This window comes from Delphinus delphis, chromosome 6, assembly GCF_949987515.2.
Source record: "Delphinus delphis chromosome 6, mDelDel1.2, whole genome shotgun sequence".
NCBI lineage: Eukaryota > Metazoa > Chordata > Mammalia > Artiodactyla > Delphinidae > Delphinus > Delphinus delphis.
The window spans coordinates 97232642-97244834 of record NC_082688.1 but is presented as its reverse complement, the minus strand read 5'-3'; the positions used below and the strand labels follow the sequence as shown (position 1 = coordinate 97244834).

At 41.1% G+C, this 12193-nt stretch overlaps 1 non-coding gene across 1 annotated transcript; it reads right to left on the bottom strand.

Moving 5' to 3' along the window:
* Positions 1-9546: 9546 nt before the first annotated feature.
* Positions 9547-9619, bottom strand: TRNAW-CCA (transfer RNA tryptophan (anticodon CCA)). The gene has a single exon. It is a non-coding gene; the product is annotated as a tRNA-Trp (tRNA).
* Positions 9620-12193: the final 2574 nt, after the last annotated feature.

Sequence of the window (12193 nt, the reverse complement as noted above, 5' to 3'; positions counted from 1 at the left end):
TAGGTAACTATCCCAGGAGAAGCTATCTGGGCTAAGTCAAGATCAAAATTTATAACTTATCACCATGTTAGTAATATGAAAATAGAAGAGATAAGCCAGAGAGTGTGTGATGTATTGTGGAAGATACTAAAGGCCAACTTTTAAGAGATCACTAAGGTGAGGGGATGTACCAAGGAAGAGTATCTTGTAATCAAATCAAACTTGGAGTGATACTAGAGTTGGAGAGAACGCAGAGCACATGTTCTAGAAGCAAAAAGAAGAGAAAATCTTAAAGAGGGATTACTGTACTGTTAATGCCAAAAACTGACGAGAAGGGAAGTAATAGGAGTACTACAAGTATCCATTTTATTTGGCCATTAGAAGACCATTGTGATATAATGGGAAGATATATGCTTAATGGAAAACAATAAGCTTTCTTACATAGGTGAAAATTGTAGGGATTGAACTGTATATGATGGTGTCATATTACAAATGAAGTGATCATTACTTAGTTATTTAAACTCTACTTTAGGGGCATCTCATCTCCATGACCTTTGTTACATATACCCATAGCCCTTTTGAACCAAACCACTGAAGCAAGTACTCCTTAATTTTGAGTGAGATTTAGCATCATTTAGTATGTCTTATAATTTTAAAAAAAAGGGGGAAATAATATGAGGTGCCATTTTGTTTTAATTCATGGGAATGACTATAATTTTTAACTAATGTCCAAAGTTGTCAAGAGTAGGGACACGTAGTTTTTCGAGGCAGGAGCCTGCTGTGTCCTCCTTTGCCTGGTAAAGCAATAAAGCTATCCTTTTCTACTTCACCCCCCCCCCCCAAAAAAAAGTTGTCAAGAGTATAAGAAAAAAAGAATTTTCAAATTTTATTGCTAAAAGCATAATTGGTGTCTAGAAGAGCAATTTGATGGTATCAGATTCAAATATTTTATTCCTAGGAACTTGCTTTATCCTCAGGAAAATTACATATATACATATATGTGCATATCTGACAAATATGTTCAATTAAATTAGATATCACATTATATATTATATATAATATATATGATCTATATTAATCTGTATTTATATGTGTATATATACAGAGATATTTATTGAAACATTTTTGAAATAGAAAAACTGTAGAAATAATCTAAATTAAATGCCTATTCATAAGTTATGGCCTATCTAGTCAAATGTATTCCTCAACCTTTGAAGAATTAGTTTAGCCTTAAGTGATGTAATTTTAAAAAACCTCCAAGATAAGTTTTCTAAAGGAATTGCAATTAAAAAAAAGCAATTTAAAAGCAATTGCAAAATAGTATGTAGAATAGTTAATTTGTATACATTTTAAGTATATATATATATATATATGTATGAATATGAATAAGAGAGTGAATTCTACTTTTAACCTAATAACCTTTCTATGTAGTTTTAATCCTTTAATATGTGTTTGCACTGATTTTTTTTTCAAATACAATGTATGATAGCTTTCTTTTTTATAAAAATTTCAGATCTGGCCTTCTCATGCTAATTTTTCCAATAGTAGGTAAGTTTCAGATATGAGTACCAGACTGTTAGCTATCACCACACCTTTTATCCTTTTATTTTAGGAGTAGTTCAAGATTTTTACTTTTTAAAAAGTTTTCTTTGGGGCTTCCCTGGTGGCGCAGTGGTTGGGGGTCCGCCTGCCGATGAAGGGGACGCGGGTTCGTGCCCCGGTCCAGGAGGATCCCACATGCCACGGAGCGGCTGGGCCCGTGGGCCATGGCTGCTGGGCCTGCGCGTCCAGAGCCTGTGCTCCGCAACGGGAGAGGCCGCAACAGTGAGAGGCCCGTGTACCGCAAAAAAAAGTTTTCTTTAACTTTTTACTCTGTGAGCAGGAATCAGTTATGGTCTGTAGCGCATAAACAAAGTATTAGTCCCAACATTTATTTAATAAATATTGGAGCAACTTATTATGTGCACTGGGTACTGTTGTGAGTCCTAGATATACACCAATACCTAAACAAAGTCCTTGTCCTCATGGTGCTTATAAGAGTGGAAAAGTCAGAAAACAAATGGTTTATTAATAAAGTGCCTGGTAGTGACAAATGGGATGAAAAATTATAAAACAGAGTGAATGGTAAAAAAATGATCAGAGTGGAGAGAAGATTTTAGAAAGTGTGGTTAGGGAATGTACCTCTCAGCCATCTGAGATCTAAATGAAGAGAGAAAGAAAGTCATGGAAGCTCCAGGAGACATGTGATTCAGGTAGAGAGAAAAGTGGAAAAGTCCTGAGGTGAAAGGAAAGCGGGGCTAGGATGGATTCAGCTTAGCAGAGAACAATAGGAGAAGGACTGGGCCAGGTCAGATAGAGCCTTGGAAGCTATGGCTAGGGGTTTGAATTTTATTCTTAGTGTGATTAGAGAATTTTACGAAGGGATAATGTGATCTGGTTAGGCTTTAAAAAGTCATCTTGTTCTGCTAAGCAAAAAGTGAATTGGGGGGCTTCCCTGGTGGCGCAGTGGTTGAGGATCTGCCTTGCCAATGCAGGGGACACGGCTTCGTGCCCTGGTCTGGGAAGATCCCACGTGCTGTGGAGCGGCTGGGCCCGTGAGCCATGGCCACTGAGCCTGCGCGTCCGGAGCCTGTGCTCCGCAACGGGAGAGGCCACAGCAGTGAGAGGCCAGCGTACCGCAAAAAGAAAAAAAAGAAAAAAATTGAATTGGGGCAGAAGGCAAAGGAGAGATTGAAACCAGTTAGGAAGCATTGTAATTGTCTGGGGTGAGCAGTGATGACTCCAAGTAGAGTGATGGCTCTACCTCCACGGCACGCTGGCCCTAACTCCATCAGGGATCTCATCACTGTAATGAGAGCAACGGTAAGTGTCCATTTATATTTTTTTCTCGTGCTGTTCCTCTCTGTAAATTCAGATACAGACCAAGGGGATCAGCAATGGGATGTAGAGAAGAGGGTATTTAGGAGAAACATTTTGAAGAAAAAAATGATAGAGATAACACTGCTGTAACGGGAATCATTAACTCGGGACCCGTGGAAATCTATGAGACCTTGTGCAAAATGTATGCATATGGGTATCTTTTATGGAGATGACCCATAGGTTTTTGTCAGATTCTCACAGGAGCCTGAAACTTAAAGAAAACAAAATAGCTGAGCATCATTGAGTAATTGGAAAAGTGGTATTTCCATTTATAGAATCATGTTTCTATATGGTACTGTCAGATATCTGCTATTACTTGGCACCATCTCCAACTTCTTAGACAATTACTGTTATTTTTATTTTATAATGTCTTAGGGTCCTATGATGGTATCTGTATAGAGTTGAGGTAATTCAAAACTATTAATCAAGTGAAACTGAATATGAGAATTTCTCAGTTATTTAGAGGATTAATATTTATACACTGTTCCTCATGGTTTTAAAAAAAGTATTTCCTTAATTTATAAGAAAGACAAAGGGTAAAACAAATATTCTACGCATAGAAAAATATAGGTAGGAAATTATGGAACAGTTTCCCTAATAATGAAGAAATTCAAACTGGAACAGCGTGAGGTTCTACCGTATTTGTTAAATTAGCAAAACTAACCCAGTGATTCTTTTTTTAAGCACTGGCAGGATTAGGGACTAAGGGATGCACCAACACGTTTCTCCTGGCTTTGTAAACTGGCCAGTCCTTCTGGAGAGCAACCTGCTGTGGGTCGGGGATCACAACACTGTTCATAGTGTTTGATCCAATAATTTGTTTGAGCAATCTCACTAATGGGCTTATTAACCAAAGGAATATGTTTATAGCTTGTTATGGCAATATGGTTATTCATCATAGTGAAAATGAAGTAGCAACCTAAATATCTAGCAATAATGAACTAGACAAGGATTCTATATTTAATGGCTACTGGCATGCATATGATGTATAAGCTAGTGGAATTTAAGTGTACAGAACTATATATATAAAATAATAGTGAGTGAAAAGAGCTAAAACAGATATAGACCAATTGCAACACTTTTGTACACTGCTAATAATCAGAAGACAGTGCAGTGATATAAATAATTGATATTGCGGGGCTTTGTGGTGGGGGGGTGCCTAATTTTTTGTTCTAGAATGTTAAATGTCCAGTCTCATACACTCACACAGAGAGCATCACCTGGTGGAGGGGGTAGAATACAGTATTATGTTTAAGAGGCTCTGGAGCCAGACAACTTAGTTGAAGTCCTGGTTTTCTTAGTTCTATGATCTGGAACAAAAATTTATTTGTTTATTGTCTCTAGGTCGCATTTGCAAACAGAGGATCATAATACTGCCTTCTTTATAAGCTTGTTATAAGCATTAAAAGAGATTACTGCTAAGTGTTTGGCAAATAGCAAGAGCTAAATATGTTTTAACTAGCATTGTTATTGTATACTTTGATCAATCATGTACATATTAATTACTATGTGTCAGGCTCTTTTCTAAGAGCTTTATAAATGGCATAGTTACCTGAGTAGATTGTATTAAGCAGGGACTATATCTTTTTTTTGGGGGCTGTGTTGCGTCTTTGTTGCTGTGCATGGGCTTTCTATAGTTGCGGCGAGAGGGGGCTACTCCTCATTGCGGTGCACGGGCTTCTCATTGCAGTGGCTTCTTTGGTTGTGGAGCACGGGCTCTAGGTGCGTGGGCTTCAGTAGTTGCGGTGCGTGGGTTCAGTGGTTGCAGCGTGCGGGCTCTAGAACGCAGGCTCAGTAATTGTGGCACATGGGCTTAGTTGCTCTGTGGCATGTGGGATCTTCTTGGGCCAGGGCTCGAACCTGTGTACCCTGCATTGGCAGGTGGATTCCTAACCACTACTCTAACAGGGAAGTAACAGGGACTATATCTTATAATTATCTTGTGTCTTCTGTCTATAGTACTTAGCAAGGTAACTTGCACATAATACATAATGAATATCTAGTAGATGAATGCAAATGGGGTTCTCCTTTCCTAAGGATGAACAGTTCTCCACTAATTTTATACTTCTATATGGAGGGTTTTTCCTAAGGAACACTCACCCTATCAGATTGTGTACTGGTTACTGTCCTCTTATTATTTGTTGAAATCCTATCCTTATTTTATCCCAAAGAATGCAAGACCAGCTGGCCTCAGCAGCAGGGAATGTGGTTGGAACATGAGACTCAGAGTCACCAGCCCCAGTCTCAGTGTTGACTGTCCACATAAGCACAGTGTGACCCGGAGCCAATCCCCAATTCCTTTTGTCTCTGAGTCTCCATATGTCATTTGGGAAGATTTCTTGCCATAGTGCTCAAGAATTTAAAAGAAGGCTTCCAGAAATCAACAGTGCAAACAGAAATGCAAACACTTACTCTTTTTCACAAATGATTAAGAGGAAGAAAATTATAGAAGGGCAGGGGAAGAAAAGCTCATGCCAGTGACCTAATTTTTCCCATATAATATTTGTCTTTCTTCATTTGCTGGAAAATCCTCATCAAGGAAAACATTATGAAGACAAACCACAGCAAATCAAATCACTAGGTCTGTACATTTCCATGTAACAAGGCATAAACCAGTGTAAGATAATCAACATAAAAATTTCAGCATGAGATGGGAGAGCGAGCTAATTAATTCATATATATATATATATTTCTCTTTCTGTGTTGGGTATTTTCTAAATTTTACCATCAGATGCAGCGTGAGCTCTATGGGCTGGAAACTATACTTTGACCTCCTGAAAACTGAGATCTCTTGTTCTATTTCATGTTACTTTCATTGTCACTAGGGTCACTAATGTGTTGTGGAAAGAAAGGGGACAGCAGAGGGCCCCCTATGATTAGAACATGACTGCTTAAGTGTGAACAGTGCAATGTTTAAGCATATAAACCCAAGAAGAGGCCAATGGCTGGAAGTTCCCTTACCAGGTGCTGGCTGTATCATTCTCTGGTAGTGGGAAAAAGTGTCTTGAAACTCTGGGTGCCCTTTGTCAAAGACTTTCTTTTGTTGCCAGATCAAGATAGCCCTTTCTCATCCCAAATGTTCCAGACAAAATGAATCAGTTGGATAAATGCTGATGCATTTATTTGTTGAAATATTACTCAGACTTTAGGACAGACAGAAAAATATCTCAAACATGGAAAAAATTTTCACAATACAGTATTGAGTAGAAATTCTATAGAAAATGTCATACACAGTATAATCTCTATTATCTATAGGTATACATATACCCTTAGAGAAATTATTGGACAGAAACATATATAGATGTTACCAGTATCTACCTCTGAGTTATGGGATGTTTTGCATTCTTTATATTTGTCATTTTATTGGTATGATCCTACATTACACTTTTAATCAGAAATAAAATTAGAAATATTAAGGTACTTCTGTTTAAAATGTTACAGTTTTCTTTTTAACAGGCAGCAGTTTCAACTAGTGGTAAAGTAAGCATGTGGTCAGGCAAATGAAAAGTTCTGTATTGCAGAGACCTGGAAGGAATTTGCGGCAAAGAAAGTAGTAAAGGATGACACAGGGTCAACATTCGATGAGAACTCATTGTTTTACCTCTAAGACTAGTTTATGATTGTTAGACTTGGAATAGACCTTGGGAATCAACTAGACCTAACTCTCCAATTTACAAATAAGGGAACCAAAGCTCTGGGAAATAAAGTGATTTCCCAAGTTCCAGAAGCAAGGCAGTAGCAGGACTAGGAAGACAATTGAACCTACCTAGACTTTAGACCATGCTTTTTTTTTTTTTTTTTTTTTTTGCAGTACGTGGGCCTCTCACTGTTGGGGCCTCTCCCGTTGTGGAGCACAGGCTCCAGACACGCAGGTTCAGCAGCCATGGCTCACGGGCCCAGCCGCTCCGCGGCATGTGGGATCTTCCCGGACCGGGGCACAAACCTGTGTCCCCTGCATCGGCAGGCGGACTCTCAACCACTGCGCCACCACGGAAGCCCGAGACCATGCTTTTTTTTGCTCCATAGCCTCCTTAGCTGCCCAGTTCTGGTTCGGTCACCTGTGTACACATTAGGATAAGTCTGGAAGATTCCCTCTGATGCAGGCTAGTTACAGATGGGCTGTTCTATCCCCATGTAGGGGAACTTTAGAAGACCAAATTATTTCGAAGACAGGTGGGGGCTTCTGATGATCTGAAATGAGAATCCAAGACCTGAGCTCTGACCTGGTGTCTGAAGCCCCCTATTTAGTTGCAAAGATGACCTGGGGACAAGCTGGACTTGGAACATCTGGGATTCTCAGGAAAAGTTCTAAGGATTTATTCTAATTTGGATCATTTCCACCTTTCCTTAAGGTGTCATGGCAATGTGCCTGTACCGTCTCAACATCAGTCAGACCATTGCCAGAAAAGGGCCTTATTTCCTTGGTTACTTAGGATGTACTCATTGCGAAGGTGCAGTGAAAGCTTGAATGACATTTTTTATCAAGAAATACATATTGGGACTTCCCTGGTGGCGCAGTGGTTAAGAATCCACCTGCCAACTCAGGGGACATGGGTTCAAGCCCTGGTCCGGGAAGATTCTACATGCCATGGAGCAACTAAGCCCATGCACCACAACTACTAAGCCTGCGCTTTAGAGCCCACGAGCCACAACTACTGAGCCCGCGCGCCACAACTACTGAAGCCCTGGTGCCCTAGAGCCTGCGTGCTGCAACTCCTGAGCCCGCGTGCTGCAACTACTGAAGTCCACACGCCTAGCGCCCGTGCTCCACAACAAGAGAAGCCACCACAGTGAGAAGCCTGTGCACCGCAACAAAGATTAGCCCCCGCTCACCACAACTAGAGAACGCCTGTGAGCAGCAATGAAGACCCAACACAGCCGAAAATAAATAAATAAAAAGAAAGAAATGCATTTTGAATGAGCACTGATAATGCACTCAGCATCGTGCTAGGCACTGGAAAACCTCAGAAGAACTAGAGGGCATGTTCTTGCTCTCAAGTAGTAAGTACATTGGGCCGAGCTCTGTGTCTTCAGGCAGACAGTGTCTCTGGGCCTGTGTCACATCTTTAAAGCAAAGGTGACATTACTGTAAAGTTTGTTGCTAAGGAGCTAAAGGCTAAATTGTAGAGACGAGATTAACACACACGATTTGACAGAGAGAATATGTAAAACAGCATGGATGACATGCTACATTGTCTAACTGGTAAGAGAAAGGTCAGCTAGGATTTACCGAGGTCAGATTAGTCTCCACAGGAAGGCAGATCTTTTTGGTTAGACAGAATTTGGGGCCAGTTTGGATTAGAGGAACAATATTGCATGTCCCATGTGTTTCTTGAGCAAGGTGCATAAATTCTCATGGTTAGCAAGACGTAACAGCTCTGAAGCAGTTCATGGTGGATAGTACATTTTGAAGAGCAATTTATTTTAGGGAACTTAGTGTTTGGATATTTCCCCAACAATTAGAGAAATTCAGCCAGAGCAGAGTCAATGTGTTACTGTTTTTCTGATAAGCGCATAGGATGTAATATTATGCGCTATGATGTTACAGGCATTCTTCTAAGTGCTGGTTGTTAATTTTCTCACTAAATCATCACAGGAACTCTATAAATTAGCAAAGTTAACTAAAACTCTATAAGTTGAGGCACAGAAAAGTTAGGTGGTTTCTCCAAAGTCTCACAACTAGTAAATGGCCGAACCAGGACCCAAACCCTGCTAATTCAGGTGCTTCTTCTCTGCTTCCTGGTATTTATAGAAAGATATTTATAGAAACCATGGCCTTTGTTCCTATGAGAATTTACCATTGGCCTTTCATATCCCACTAAAGTCGTGGACATTTCCACAGGCTGTCTGATCAATGGTTTGTGGGATGGTAGATTTTCCAATTCTAGTCTATTAATTAAAGTTAATAAGAAGCCATGACTGAGGCTAAGATGCTAAGGGTTAGTGGTGGATTTTAAAACTCGCAGTCCTGCCTGTGGAATTCTGCTCACACAGTCAGGGATGGGTAGGTTTGGGAGCTGAATTTCTAATGGAAGTTTGAATTTCTTTATTCCCATTCTTAAGCAATGAGGCTCTGGGAAAGTACAAGTCTCCTTCCGGGGGGCTTCCAATACCTCAGCCAGTCTTAATGCTTAGAGAGGCAAGAATGTTCATTATCATCATCAATAACAGTAACAAATAGTTACAGAGCATCTCTACTGGGCAAGATGCCAGGTGCTGTGTGGAATACAAAGATGACTAAGATAAAAACCTGTTCTTGAGTAGCTTACAGTCTAGAAGCAGATAACTCTAATTCAAGGAAAAATGTCACAAGTGCCATAAAATATTATATCTCTGCATCTGGCTCTTGGCCAGTCTTGTTTTTTTTGTTTGTTTTGTTTGGAGTTCTTCTTTTTTTTTTTTTTTAACATTTTCTTTTCTTTTCTTTCTTTTCTCTTCCTTCCTTCCTTCCTTCTTTCCTTCCTTCCTTTCCTTCTTTCTTTCCCTCTCCCTCCCTCCCTCCCTTCCTTCCTTCTTTCTTTTTTAAAACTATTTATTTCTTTATTTGGCTGCGTGGGGTCTTAGTTGCAGCAGGTGGGATCTTCATCGCGGCATGTGGGATCTTTAGTTCCGGCATGGGAGCTTTTCGTTGTGGAAAGTGGGATCTAGTTCCCTGACCAGGGATCAAACCTGGGCCCCCTGCACTGGAAGCCTGGAGTCTTAACCACTAGACCACCAGGGAAGTCCCTATTTTTATTTATTGAATGAAAGATTCTTTAAATTCTATAGTCCTTTACAAGTTTCAAAAATTGCACACAGATGATTATGATCCCATAATAATCCTTTTGTCCCCCCTGCATAGTTGCAATTGGCACTAAAGGAAAGGAGGTGGGGACGCTGACTGGTAAATGTAGCTGAGGCTGTGTGTCCTGAGCAGAGCAGGCTTGAGTCAAACTAGGCAGAGATGGTACCCTCTGATGATCTGGGGAAGATGGCCAGGCTGAAACTTGATAGTTAAGGGAGGATTTTGAAATGACATAATGAGAGGCAGTAAAGAATTAGAAAGGAGAGTCCTCACCAGGGAAGAAAAGCTGAAGGAGTGTTGATAGTAGGTAGAGAGTTCCAGATAGCCAGGCGTGTGGACATGAGGCTTAGGTCCGTACTGAAGAATCAAAGAAAAAGACTGAGGTAGCAGGTGAGAAACCACGCCAGAAGAGTCCCCCATGGGCAAGTCCTACCCACCATGGGCATCCTCCTACCAAGTTCTACATTGTAATGGGACAGCTGCAGGCTCCCCTTGGTGGCCCTAGCCAAAGGAAATCCAGACTGAGTTTGAAGAGACCTGGCTCTAGGGATAAGGAAGCCGGCTTCTCAGGGGCAGATTCTGTATCTTCTTTGGCTTTAAATGTTTCTGAGTCTGCTGCCTCCATAAGCAAGTCTATATTTCCTCAAGATCCCTGAGGGTAAAAGGATGCTGGTTTGCCGGTGGGGAGGTAAAAGGATGCTGGTACCCCATCTCCAGTCTACTTACTTATTGCTGAGTTTGCCACCAGTTCTCTACAACAGGGGTCCCCAACAGCTGGGCCGTGGACCGGTACCGGTCTGCGGCCTGTTAGGAACCGGGCCACAAAGCAGGAGCGGTGGGCGAACGAGCGAAGCTTCATCTGCGGCTCCCCATCGCTCCCCATCACTGGCATTACGGCCTGAACCATCCCCTCCCACCCCACCCCTGGTCCATGGAAAAATTGTCTTCCATGAAACCAGTCCCTGGTGCCAAAAAGGTTGGGGACCGCTGCTCTACAATACATTCAATGAAGTTCCAGCTCATTTTGAGTTTGTTTTTTAAAGCACCTTGTTTCCCTTTATCTGAAACAAGCTCTCTCCTCAGTTTACGAGACACAGCAATTCCCAGGTTTTTAGACACAGATCCCTCTTACAGGGCCCACAGTGCCATGTAGATGATAGCCATAAAGTAGAAATCCCCTGGCCTTCTTTTCAGAAGCCTGTGACAGGAACCAGACCTCTCCAGCCTGAGGCTGGAATGCTGACATATTCTTGATATAAGAGGAAGTCTGAACTGATGGTTAAATATTTGTACAGCAAGAGAAAGAGGAAACAAGGAGAAACAAAAGCACCCTCCATGTCAGAGTCACAGGACCATCTACTCTGGCAGGCCACATCAGCCAAAGCCAAATGTAAGTATAGTTAGGTTACACGTGTGATTTGGTCTTCAGAAAAAAGCTCTCTGTCTGAGGATGCTGTGTTCCAGCCACTTTAATTGGAGTGATAACAGAGCCACTGTCAAAGAGCCTCTAAGTTCCATTTCAGTTCTAGACTGTTCTCAACAGGCTGCTCTGGCTAGAAATCATTAGTCCTGGGGGCTCAGGGTCTACCAGTCTAATTACACACAGACTAAGCTCTTACTTTTACTGGTGACTTTTTATTTCAAAATTTTTCCACTATAATTTGGATAATAAATTAAAAAATCTCCTCTAATTTTTGCCATTTAGCACAACCACTAATATAACTTAGGTGTATTTGTCTTATGTGTATGGAATCTTTAGAGATATATAATGACAATGCACATAAAGTTTAAAACATTAACTGTAGTAAAATATACATAACGTAAAATTTATTACCCTAGCCAATTTTAAGTGACAGTTCAGTAGCATTAAGAATATACACGTTGGGGGCTTCCCTGGTGGCGCAGTGGTTGAGAGTCCGCCTGCCGATGCAGGGGACACGGGTTCGTGCCCCGGTCCGGGAAGATCCCACATACCGCAGAGCGGCTGGGTCCGTGAGCCATGGCCGCTGAGCCTGCGCGTCCGGAGCCTGTGCTCCGCAACGGGAGAGGCCACAACAGTGAGAGGCCCGTGTACCGCAAAAAAAAAAAAAAAAAAAAAAAAAAAGAATATACACGTTGTTGAGCAACCAACCAACTTCTGGACGTTTTTCAGCTTACAAAACAAAAACTCACTTCCTTCTCCCTCCAGACCCTGGAAACTACCTTTCTACTTTCAGATTCTATGAATTTGACTACTCTAGTTAGCTCAAATAAGTGAAGTCAATATTTGTCTTCTCGTGACTGGCTTATTAAACTTAGCATAATGTCCTCAGGGTTTATCCATGTAGCATGTGTCAGAACTTCCTTCGTTTTTAAGGCTGAATAATATTCTACTGTATGCAAATATCACATTTTGTTTATTCATCCACTAATGAACATTTGGGTTGCTTCCTCCTTTTGGCAATTGTGCACAATGCCGCTGTGAATTTACATGAAGTTTTATACCCTACTTTTTACTTTCCATTGTAATAT